Source organism: Megalops cyprinoides, chromosome 1, assembly GCF_013368585.1.
Source record: "Megalops cyprinoides isolate fMegCyp1 chromosome 1, fMegCyp1.pri, whole genome shotgun sequence".
Taxonomy (NCBI): domain Eukaryota; kingdom Metazoa; phylum Chordata; class Actinopteri; order Elopiformes; family Megalopidae; genus Megalops; species Megalops cyprinoides.
Genome location: NC_050583.1, coordinates 53,781,110 through 53,793,685, shown reverse-complemented (window position 1 = coordinate 53,793,685; position 12,576 = coordinate 53,781,110).

The window sequence follows — 12,576 nt, the reverse complement described above, 5'->3', positions numbered from 1 at the left end:
TGCCCCCCCCCCCCCTTTTTAATTCCCTTAATGAACTTTTTGTATTTATTCCTTGGTTGATTGATTTTTATTTCACTCTGCCCCATGGGTTCCTCTAACACCCTCAGCCTTGCTACAATATCTAAGCGGAATTCAATTATTTCTGTAAGAGGTCCTAAAGTATTTGAAAATTTAACAGGGATTGACCAGGGAAAGTATTCATTTCGGCTTACCAAACACATACCAAATCGATGGCCATTTACAAAGCTTATTCATAATTGTTCCCACACACTGGGTTTTTCCATTCTCCTGTGGAACGAGTCCAGCTCCCTTTTAAACTAAGAGTGAGCAGAAGGTTCGTCCTTTCATTACTTGTGATAGACGTGTTGTGTTAGTTGCCTTTTAGCAGTCTGCACTGATATCACACAAAGACAAGGGTCTAAAATAGTAACTATAAGTGTCATTGGAAATGCCTTTGTTTTCATCAGTGGAGATGAATGTGTGAGAATTAAATTATGTATGAATATAATATATATATACAGGACACATATTGCAGAATGTAATGCTGAGAGGAATAATAAGAGGGAGAGAGAGAGACCAAGAGCAGTGGGAAAAGAGCCACTGCTGAAAAGCTGCCAGCCACACATTTGCAAGGTGTGTTTTCTTTCTATTGCTGCTTTCCCCAAATGGCCTCTTCACAATGGGGACGCTCGAAATATCGACTCCACTCAGCTGGGTCCGCGTGTGGCGCGGTGTCACTGAAGGGGATTCTGGGATTGATATGGCCCCTACGCCTCCCGCCCTGCCAACGTGCCTCAGAGCTGGCGCTAACTCATCCCCCCTCCCCCCCAGTCCCTCTGGCAGCCGCGTCTCGGTGAAAAGACAGGCCGCTCCAGGCACCCTGACCCCCCCTGTCCTCCACGTTGGGAAATCGCACTCTCCACGGCACCGCACAGGAAGGACTTCCGATCGCATCAGCACACACCAGAAAGTGCCTCCTCAGGGCTTTCCACACGCGAGCCAAAAAGACCACCTTTTAAATATTTGAGAGTCTCACAAACCTGTTTAACAAGAAAGCTTTCTGGTACCTTGGGCAAGAGTTGGAATGTCTGTGTCAGCATTCTTATATTTTCACTTGGATTTAGAGGAAAAAAAAAACACACATACTCTCTACAAAGTAAAACATCTTTATTTTTTACAGATACTGTAACTGCCGTATGAAAAGAGTGAGAGGGAGTAAGAGCAAAGCAGAAGAAGATCAAATGTGTGGATTAAACTCGTAACTTTTCTTTTCAGGAGCAAAGAAAAGCAATGTTTTAAAGGTAAGAACCAGAACAAATATGGCACTCTTCTATTGTGTTATAGCTCATTTTTCTACAAAGACTCCAACATTAAAGTGTTATATATTTACTGGACTAGAGCCGTGCTTAGGCCTCAGACGGTGGCGTGTTTCATGCTGCTGTAACTTTCACTATTCACCAGTCTATTTAACAGCCTGTCAGTAGAGGGAGCACAGTGGCACCATGGAGGGGGCGGATACACAAGGAAGTCCCACCCAGCCAACGGTCTGTCATTAGCCTCTGTGGATGACATCACAGCAGGCTCAGTGGGGATTCATTTTGTGCCTGTACACTCAGGTGCGAATACGTTCCCTTTTTTAAGTTAAAAGTGAGGCTCTCCTATTCATGTGGGAAATGGACACAACAAAAGATTTGGCAAATTTCTGGGTCAGTCTGCCGACTTCATGCAGTCACAAGGTGTGATATGTTCACTCAAGCTGTGCAGACACCAGGTTGGGAATGTGAAGATTGCATATGAAATTTATACTTTTCTTGGGTAGCATTTCTACTGACTCAGTTGCTCCATCAAAGCGTGTCTCATGTGCTTAGTCTGCTTTGTGTCAATCTCTCCCTCCCACTCTATGTGCTGAATAATGTGAAGAAAATACAATAGTAACACATTATGTTTAATATTCCATGAGATATCTTATGTTCTTTAATATTTTACAGTTTGAACAGGCACTGTCTTAATAAAAAGCATTGCCTCATCCTCTGAGTGTAATCATTCATGCTGGGGGGGGTGCAGGGAAAATCTCATACATGTTAACAGACCTTGTTCACTTATAAATGTATGTAAATGTATTTATGTGTTCTGTGTGTGTGTGTGTGTAAGAAAATCTTTGTGATCCTGTGAGGACATATGTGTGTGTTTGTGTAAGAGAATTTTTGTGTGAGTGTGTCTGTGTGTGAGAGAGAGAGAGACACAGCATGTGCTTGTTTGTGCAAGTGTGTGTGCCTGTTTGTGTGCTATTGTGTGTATGTGTTCACTTTAGTATAGGGGCCCCGATGATGGCTCTGCACCCCCCCCCCCCCACAGCACCACAGCACCAAAGATAAAGGAAAAACCGGCGGCTGCAAGAAGAGGCATCACCGCGCCATCGGCGGCTTCCAACATGTCCGGCAGGCAGCGGCGCGCCGCAACGCCGCAGGAACAAACGGGAGCGTGGGCGCCTCTGCCTTTGTTGCGCGCGTAATCGTTACACTTGTACCGTCTCCCTCGACGTCTGCACTCGTTTGCCGAGCTGACAGTTTCGGGGAGAGGGGAGGCTGACTTATTCATCTCGGAAGCCGCCTGAAACCCGGGCCGGGGAACGTCCCGGAGCGGAGAGCGGCCGGGGAAGGCAAACAGAGAGAGCTCACGCGCCGCGCTGTTGCTAGTCGACTCGGCTATGGATCCTCCTTTTGAATGGGGCCGTTTCATCCGCCCACGACGCCTTCGCCGCAAACTTCAGGAGAGGAAAACAAGCATGAGTTAATAATTGGAGAGCCGAGTCGGCGGCGCTGCGCCGTCTGGGAGCCGTGCAATATTGATAAAAAACACGGTTGCTCCGCCAGCACGCCACTGTGTGTTTGCGTGTGAGGGCTTCAGAGGAGCACAAATGAAAGGGCAGACATTTGAAAAGGGCTGTGTGTGCTGTCAGTAACAGGTGAGTCTGGGAGGGGTTTGCGTCCCCCCCCCAGGAAAACCTGTTGCGTTGTGAATCTCAGACTGGGTCTGAAATCAGGGTAGCAAAATAAAATCAGTTGGAGCTTTCCTTTTGTGAAATGTGCTGGAAAAAACTGGAAATCCTGCTACAGTGCATATCATTGGGTACCATCCTGTCTCCAGAGTTCACCTTTCCTGCGTACCTACACGTCTGGCATTCCCACCAGTCCACCACGCATAGGATGGTGTCCCCTCTGAACCTGGTGTATCCCTCCCGTTACCCTGGCAACTGGTGCTGCCACATAATCTGAGGCCAAGAGGAGCACTTCAGCTTTGCCGCTTGTTGAGACACTGGTGTAATGAGTGGTGGTGACAAGTTCTGCCCTGATTTAAAGTCTGTATTCAGATTGTAAAACCTCTGTGTGCACTCCTGGAAACCCTAATAGTAAAAGGGGATTTAACCCCCCCCCCCGACACACACACACACACTACACCCCACCCACACCACCCACCCCCCTGGGGGATATGATGTTAATTACCTTGTTAATCATGTCATCTTTTCATATCAGAAATACAGAACTTTCCCACAAAACCAAAGCAGGTCATTTTGGGTGGCTGTGCCAGTCAGACTCATTCTCTTTTTCCCTTGTTCATGACCTTTTTTGTCACTGTACCATTTTAGTAACCAATATCATATCTTTGCTTTCACACAGGAGCTCTGTTTTGCAATGGGATTACAGCATCAGGTAGCAAGCCAGAGAGAGCTCAATTATCAAAATGATGAAAATATTGTCAAGGGCCAGAAGAATGTATAATTTTTATTCAGAATCGATTGCGCTGTAAAAATATGTAGGCACTCAGGTCATCAGTGTCATGACTGCGGCGTCTTAGCCGGTTGTTTTCTTTTCCCTGTCCATGTGCTTTTGTTTTCCTTGTGTTCTAGCCCTGTCCTGCTCTCTGCCCACCTGATTGTCTCCACCTGCCTGCCTGCACACCTGCTTCCCATCCCCTCATCAGCCTAGCCCTATATCTACCCTGCTTGTCTCTGTCTTGTTTGTCTCAGTTTGCTGTTTTGTTACTTGCTGTCTGTTCTGGTTTGCCTGTTGGTTCCTTTTGCTTTGCCTGTTTATTCTTGACTACGATTTCTGGACCTGATTTTTGGAATGTTTGCTGTGTTTTTCTGGTTTTGGACTTTGCCTGTTTTTCCTGACTTCGTTCCTCATTCTTGCCCTGTGGTTTTGGTCACCGTGTCTGCCCAGTTTTTGACTCTGCCTGCCCTGACTTTGTTTTGTGGATTACCCGATTTGGATTATTAAACCTGTTTTTGGCATCCATCTCCTCTGTCTACGCTTGAGTCCCTGCCTGAGTTCTGACAATCGGAGGCCCTAAGAATTTCAGGTGGATTGACTTTCTCCAGGAGAGGGCAAAATCTCCGTTCACCACTGTAACAAGCCAGAGAGAATCAGTTTTCAAGTGATGCAGGCAGCTCAAATCATGTCCTTCTGTTCCAAACTAAAGTTTGATTTGTAGCATGGAATAAATTACACCAGCTCTTCGAGGTAAGATGGAACATATCCATTTGTAATTCGACAGCGTAATGAATCTCAGCACGTCTCAAGATGTTAATGTATCACAGTGCAGTGCATAAGAGTTAAAGATGTAATGATACATTCTTGCACTTTGAAAATGATAAATGGAGAGATGACGAACCAATAAGATTCACCCATACATAAAATGGCGCCCAATCAAAGTCTTCCACTGAATCACCTCAGTGTGTGCACCATACCAACCAATCAGTTGCAAATATTCACACTGACTGCCAGTCAGAAATCCCTGGCCCTGTGGATTTCACCCTTATAGAATTTACACTCCAGTCAGCAAACAGTCAATCACAGCTGCACACATAGCTGTCAAAATCACAGGCACACCTACACAAGACTGAATTGGTCTGTAACTGTGTGTTTAGCAGAAATATACAAAGAGTGAGTATTGGATGTGTCTGAGGAAGTTCAAAGAAATCATTTTCCAGAGCTGTGTTGCATCCTGCTTTTAGTCAAGAAAGCTTTTACAGACCTGTGTTATTGCAATGGAACATATGTCTGGTCTGGTATGACAAAGCACGCCCTCTAGTGGCTGTCTTAGGCAGTGATTTTGGTCACGCAAGAACTCAGCCATCCTTGTGACTCAATGGAACCATTTTGTCAATGTCTTTGGCAGTAGGACCACAGTGTTAAAGACCTCTATGCAACAGTGGGAAACCACTGGGGGTAATATGCCATTCAGTAGGTCTCTAAACCTTTTAGAGTGTATTAGCCCTGCAAACATACCCTTTAATACTTCAATGAATAATTAGCCTGTGTCATAATTAGGCTTGGTGGGATTTTATTTGAATTGGCAAACATGGTTAACTGTCAGATTTACATCTATTTTGGTGGAAAGGGGTGATTTTTCCACTGATGTGTGAAATAGAGCTCGTCCTACGCTGCTTCTCAGTTCTATAATAGTGGCTTCAGGAAACAAGGCAATCATTAGTGACAATTAGCCAGCCTGAGTGAAAGCAAACACTAGCTATGAATGAGAAGAAACAAAAAAACTGCGTGTGTCCAAACTTCAGATGCCTATTTTTGTAGACTCAAAGACATTTCTCATCACCCCTCAGTCTACCCACCCCCTGCTGCCGTATATAGCCTTCTTGTTTGAGTCTTCCCTCTGAACTACAGTGGGAGTGAAACATCACCTTGGGTATTTCATAGGCTTTAAACAAACAGTATAAATCTTTGTGTTCTTTGTTGTGGGCAAAAGCTAACGGGAAAAAAAACAGAACAAAACGGGACGGAGAGCCTGGAGTGGGGGTGTGGGGTGGGGGAAGCCACGGTGGTTGTGTTTCAGGGGGACTTCTCTGCCGTCACGCACCCGCTCTGCGGCCTCAGGGCTGCCCTGTCAATCACCTGTAACATCTAAATCTATTACTCTGTCTTTTCATAACACACGAGACACGGAGCGATGAGGAACACCCGCCATTGATTGATATTTAATTGAAACGCAGGAGCCGGAAGCGGACGTCTCCCACAGCGGTGGCACATGGGAGCGAGGTGACACCGTGGCCATCTTTAATAAACTGCCTGCCCTGAAAACGTCAACGAAGAACCAATAACGCACCTGCGTGTCAGGCGCTCCCGGCAACATTCACGCCGCTGGCTTGTGTCATGGACAACAAGAATTTAAATTATCGCTGTGCGAGAGAAATACGTTTCTCCAGAGGAGGGGTTAGGAGCGGAGACAGAGTTTTGTCATGTCTTGGACTCCTGTTCAGGAGGAACATGACTTTGCTCCCTCCATGAGGCAGCAGTATGGCTGATGTGGGTCCTTGTTTGTAGTTAGATTGTCTGCTCCCATCATGGGAGATTGTCTTCAATCCCAGCTGGGACACCGCAACTACTGTTAAATGGTACTCACTCCCCCAGCGCTGAGCACTCAGTAATACAGGACAATAATACTCTTCTATCATGCTGAAAGTCATTCTGGATATGCGCGGCTACTGAATGAATGTAATGTAATATAATGTAATGGCATGGATAGACTTGAGTCTAGCCCTCCGATAGACTGGAATCCTGTACTGGGATTTTACCTATACATTAGGATGATTCACACGATGGAAATTAGGAGCATTGACCATATGAGGCAGCGGTGCTGAGCAGCTGTAAGGGTACTGGACTAGGGACCTGAAAGTTGCAGGGAGGTTCTGTACCCCAGAGACACCTTTAGTGTGCTCATTTAATTGTGGTCAGGGATAGCTTTGTTACGTGCTAAGATCATTGTGTATGCTCCATGGATTTCTTTGCTTTCTTCAGCTGGGCGAACAAGACTCTGGTGTTTCCCAGGAGGCACTGGCTGCCTTAGCCAGCTCCACTGTCACCATCACTAGGAAGGCCTTCAGAGTACCCAGTTATGGATGCTGTGTGAGTGATTCTGACTGTCATGATTGCACTTGTATTGATTGAGTGAGTCCAGGCCCAGCTCGCGGTGTGTAAGCTTTCAGTCCATTCATTCATTTTGTGAGCACTCGGACTCCTGATTGTCACAATAAAGCTTGATTCTCTGTAATACCTTGGGTGTCCAGGGTTGGACATCTGATTTATCTAAATATTTAGGCCCATTATTGCCCAAAGTGCAAGTGCAGCATGGGTCAGAGCAGTTAAATGAACAGAAAATTGCATGGAAGATTGATGACCTTTTTACAGCCATTTCTCTCAACGAGTATTGATAGGGCGTACGTTGTATCCATGACAATCAAGTGACGTGCGTTTTACAAGTTCCTTTAGGCTCCAGTCTGCATTAACAAGAGCAGCTGAGAGTGGGGGGGGGGGGGGGGGCAGAGAGTGCACAAGCCTTAAAAAGAGGACCAAAGGGTTGGGGAGTCTTAAGAGGAGGAGTAAAGAGTGGGGAGCCTTAACAAGGGCAGCAGGGAATGGACAGATCTTAATGAAAGGAGCTGAGAGAAATGGAGCATTAACAAGGGGAGTAAGGGTTGGTGGTAGATGAATATTGAAAGGGCATACCTTGTATCCATGGCAGTCAAGACGTGGCAGTCAAAACAACATTCGTTTGACATGTTCCTTTAGGCTTCCATCTGTTTGGCCTGTGAGGTCTCCGGAGGCCTGAACGAGAGGAGCAGAGAGTGGAGGAGCATTACTGAGATCAGAGCAGAGATTGGGGGAATCTGAACAAGAGGAGGCGAGAACGGACAAGCCTTCAACAAGTGGAGTAAAGAGTGGGGGAGAGTTAACAACAGGAGTAAAGAGTGGGGCAGTCTTAACAAGAGGAGCAGAGAGTGGGGGAGCCAAAAACAGCTGAGAGTGGATCAACAGAAACAGGATTTGCAGGGATTTCACAATGACATTAAAATGGCACAGAGTTCAGAAACAACTACTGTGTTGGTAGCATGCAGCCCTGAAACATAATTTTCTGGCCTCATCTCCAATACTCCAATACACTTTCAGTTTGGTTTTCAAACGTAATAGCAACTGTTCAGAATTCGCCCTGCGCTGCTGGCCAGAAACACTGGAGAGAGGGAAGTACATTCATCAACAACAAGGAGCTGAGGCGAGAGAATACTAAATACATTTAGATGTAGTGTTTTTGTAGGATTGTTCCTCTTCAAAGCTCCCTACGTTAGATGATAAATTAGACAGCGTTACTGAGGGACCGACACATTGTGCCGAGTCCTTTTGATATCGCTGATAATCTTGTTTACATATTATGTATTGTAGGCTTCATAATCAAGACAAATTATATTTAGGCAAGAGAGGCTGAACTTTTTATGACTCAGAAATGCATAAAAATCATCTGGTATTATCATTGCAACTGGATAGAGAGCTGAATTTTAAAAATGAAAGAACTGAATGAGTAAAATGTGAGTAAAACAAGAAGGTGTTGTAACCTTATCACATGGATATGCCTACACAAAAACCGCTCACCTGACAAGACCTCCAAGAAACCTTTTCCCTTGCACACTGAGTAAGTATGACTGGGTTTATGAATATGAAATAATTATATTGCCCAAAGTCATAGTTATTCTCACCCACATTTTGTAACAGCACACATATCTGGATATGACTCATGTTTAAAGGAGTGTTCAGAGTGTAATATCCTTCTGCAAAACTGCTTAAATTTAAAATTGTAATCTTAAATGCAATTCAATACAATAATGTAATGTGGATGCAATTGGAATATCACCTTTGCACTTGTAACTTTTTATTTTTTATACAAGATTGTGCAGATGTCATAAGCAGCAACATTTTACAGTTTTGAAAGTCTCTTTGTTTCAAAGACTTGCATCTGAGAAAATCAATCAACTCTACTAAATCATTCAAAACCCGATGGATTTCAGTTGCATTTCCATAATCCAGTCACTAGGGGGTGCCCTTTGGTTGGAGCCGTCCACTGAGCCTTGGCCACCACTCAAGCCGATGGCAGTTGGACTCGATTCAAAAGGGTTGAACGCCTTGAAGGAAGATCCACTGAACCGATTCCAAGAATTGCAAGGGAGAGGATGAGAGGACATCAAGACACTCATTTGTTCGGTTCAGCCCTCTCTTATCCTAAGCACAAGCCTTCTAACACCCCAGTAACCATATAGCCCCTGTCTCATCTACCTTATTTAACTCTGGGATTGAGATATGACCTTTCGTTAATGCAGTTTGGAGATTGCCATCTGCATGTCATTACTCTAATTAGTGCTGTATTTCCATATGATTTGCATTCATTATCGCACCGCGCGCAAATCAAGTAGATGCAAACGAACCCGCCCGGTTATCTCATCACAGGGGTAAAGTGTGACCGTGTCTCGGAATACGCGTCCGTCGGTACCATGTACCATGTTTTAAAAAGGAGGGAATCACCACGGCATGAACCCAGCACCACTTTAAAGCGCGGCTGAGCCGTCTGACACAAGAATGCTCTTATCGCTTAAATAAGTGAAAAGAAAATCTCTGGGGCCAAAGGCGACCTTGCACTTCCCCTAGCAAATGTCTCCCTTTTCGAGTCAGCTGACCGGTATTAGGAGTGACACCTGCACCCCAGAGACACCTGTGAGGTGTGCTGTCTGCATGCGTTTGCGCCGTCCCAGTTGGGTGTATATATGCTGGCATATATGCTTCCAATGAAATGTAGGTAAAGAGAATACCGGGGAACACACTATCACATCTATCAAAATGGATTCTACAGTCACTGTGTCACATCTGCTGACGTGAAGGTAAAGGAAGTTCCAGTGACACAGTGTCACATTCACTTACACAGGGGTTGAAAAGATCCTATGTTGCACGCTATGTCACATCCAGTGACATGGGGGTAAAGGTTCCCATGTCACATGCACATGTGACATCCACCAGCTGCAAACCCTAGTGAACCAACCAAACTGAGACATAAGCAGGTTTCACAGTGAATATTTCAATACCAGCCTCTCTCTCCCTCTCTGCGCGTCCTGTGGGAATTAGCGCTTCTGTAAACACATAGATTTCACACTCAGAAGAAAAATAACAATCATCAAAGTGCTTTCAGCTTCTATTCTGTGCAAGATTTGTGTATTCACGTATACGTCTCAAAATGGGACTTTCAGTGTTGACAGCATCATTTTCACTGTTCTTATTTTCACACCGGTCTGCTTTTCTCCGATTTTCTTTTCTTCCAAAGCCTCAAAACATAATAGAAGTGTTACATTTTTATTATTCAAATGGAAGAAAGCCAAACAGCGTTCCCCCGCTCCCTTCAGAGTGTCTGACGCTGCTCTGAGACTGATGTACTCCTAGGACAGATGCCTGAGGCAAAAGCACTGACAGACATATATCATTGAGACCTTGCATTATTAACAGACTCACGTCACTGGGGGCTTTTGACAGAATGACACATGATGCCCAACACACCTGCTGACCACACCTGAGTGACGTCGTGGTCACATATTAACACAGCATGGAATGCTGCGGCATTCCAAACCGGTGTTCTGCCATTTTTTGCGTCCTTATCAGATTTTGCTACCGGTTGCAGGAATTTATAGCGTAGTGTATATACTATTTCTACCTTGTCAAAAAATGCCACCGGAAGGCAGCAAATTTCACATGATTTTGACGTGTTATAGAAACAGTAACATTAGCGATAGGAAGCACATTTTGATAAGTCAAACGTTAGTAAAGTCAGTGTATGATAGCTAAATTGCGTAAATTGTGTCAAAGTAACTGTATTTGCCTATTTGTAAATCCCCCCCCCCCCCCCCCCCCCCCCCCCAAAAAAAGGAAGGCTTGGTAACAATCGGTAGGACCATTTCATAACTTTGATTTGATTTTCATAAATATTTTTGGGTGTTCTGTCATTTTGTCCTACCTTCTTGAAATGTCCTGCATTTCTGCAGCTATCGATCTTTGCTACCCTAACTTGATATACTACCGCAGGTAGTCTTCCCTAGGTTGCGTACCATTTTTAGTAGGCAACAAATGGATCTTGATCTTGAAAATATCTAAAATTACAAAAATAGTTTAAAATGACCTTAGAAGAAAATTATACCACCATAAAACGACTGGTAGCATGTTTCGATAGTGTAGACACTCATCAGAAAATGCAACCAGTCAGAGGAAGCAAAAAATTATGGGCGGGCATTTGGTACTGTCAGCTGTACTGTGTTTGCATGCCTACACATGCGCACTACCTGCTGGTTGCACGTTCTGATGGGTCACAAAAAATGATAGGACAGTCCTACCTTGTTGAAATGTCCTATCTGCAGCCATCGATCTTTGCTACCCCAACTTGAAATACTACCACAGGTAGCCTACCCTATGTTGCGTACCATTTTTAGTAGGTATCACATGGATCTTGTCAGAAAATGCAACCAGTGTTTTAGCTATAACGAACTATGACATATAGCACTGAAAACATTAGGCATAACTAGATGACATACGACAGAGAAACATTAGATAGCTAGATAGATAGTAAAATAGTAACTAAGTAATAGCTATCTAACAAACTATTGTTTAAAAATAGCAATAAATAAAAACTATAATAAAAATAAATAATAAACTGGGGTAATACGTTCACCCATCACCACAGGTCACTACAATTAACTAGCATTCTAATACAACGCACCACAAATTACTGTTGCATTCTAAAATAACACACCAGCACAGGCTACTGCAGCGTTGTAATGTGACACATACGCTGCAGCAGAATTCTGACCCAATACTGCACAAATTACTGCAGTATGATAGTCTAACACACCACAGATGACCTCATTCTATCATTCTGCGCTAACCCAGTGGCACAGGTTATTGCTGAATTCTAACGTAACGGACTGTAGGTTAATGTAGCATTCCAATCCAACACACCAACATAGGTTACTGCTGCATTCTAATCCAGCACATGGTACTGCAGCATTCTGATTTAAGACACCACAGGTTACTGTAGCAGTCTAATTTAACACACCAGCATAGATTACTGCAGAACTCCAATTTTACCCACTGGAGAAAGTTACCACTGTATTTGACCCTTGCAGATGAGATACCTGTCCATTGTATGTTATCAATATGACTTGTATCCAGATAAATTGGCTGGCTTTTCTGGTCTTTTGATTTTAATACGTCATTTCTATCTACTGTTCTTGCTTGTGATTTTGTCTCATCAGAGCACCACAATTGCCAGAAGTCTGAAATCATTATCGGGCTATCCTATGCAAAATGTAAAACGCTTTTTTTTTCTTTTCATTTTAATGAAACAAAATCAGATCTCCAGGACAGGTTAGTCCAGGATACTGCAGCAAAAAAAAAAAAAAAAAACACCAGCACATCATAATGCTGCTCTCACCCCAGCACAACAGCTCAGAACACATCAGCATTCTGCCCCGACACACCACCACGCAACACTCTGACTCTCTAACCCGACACATGCTCAACGTGAATTACTGCGGCGCTATCCGAGATAGAGGCACGCAGTGTTAGCAGCACTGACACGCAGGGTCTGTGTGCGTCTGAAAGCAGCAGAGAAGGGAAGGGCCTCTCTCAACATGGTGAAGAGCACAGCTCAACACGCTGCTTTTGGAGACGCCTAGTTAAAAAGATCTGCCAAGCAGAG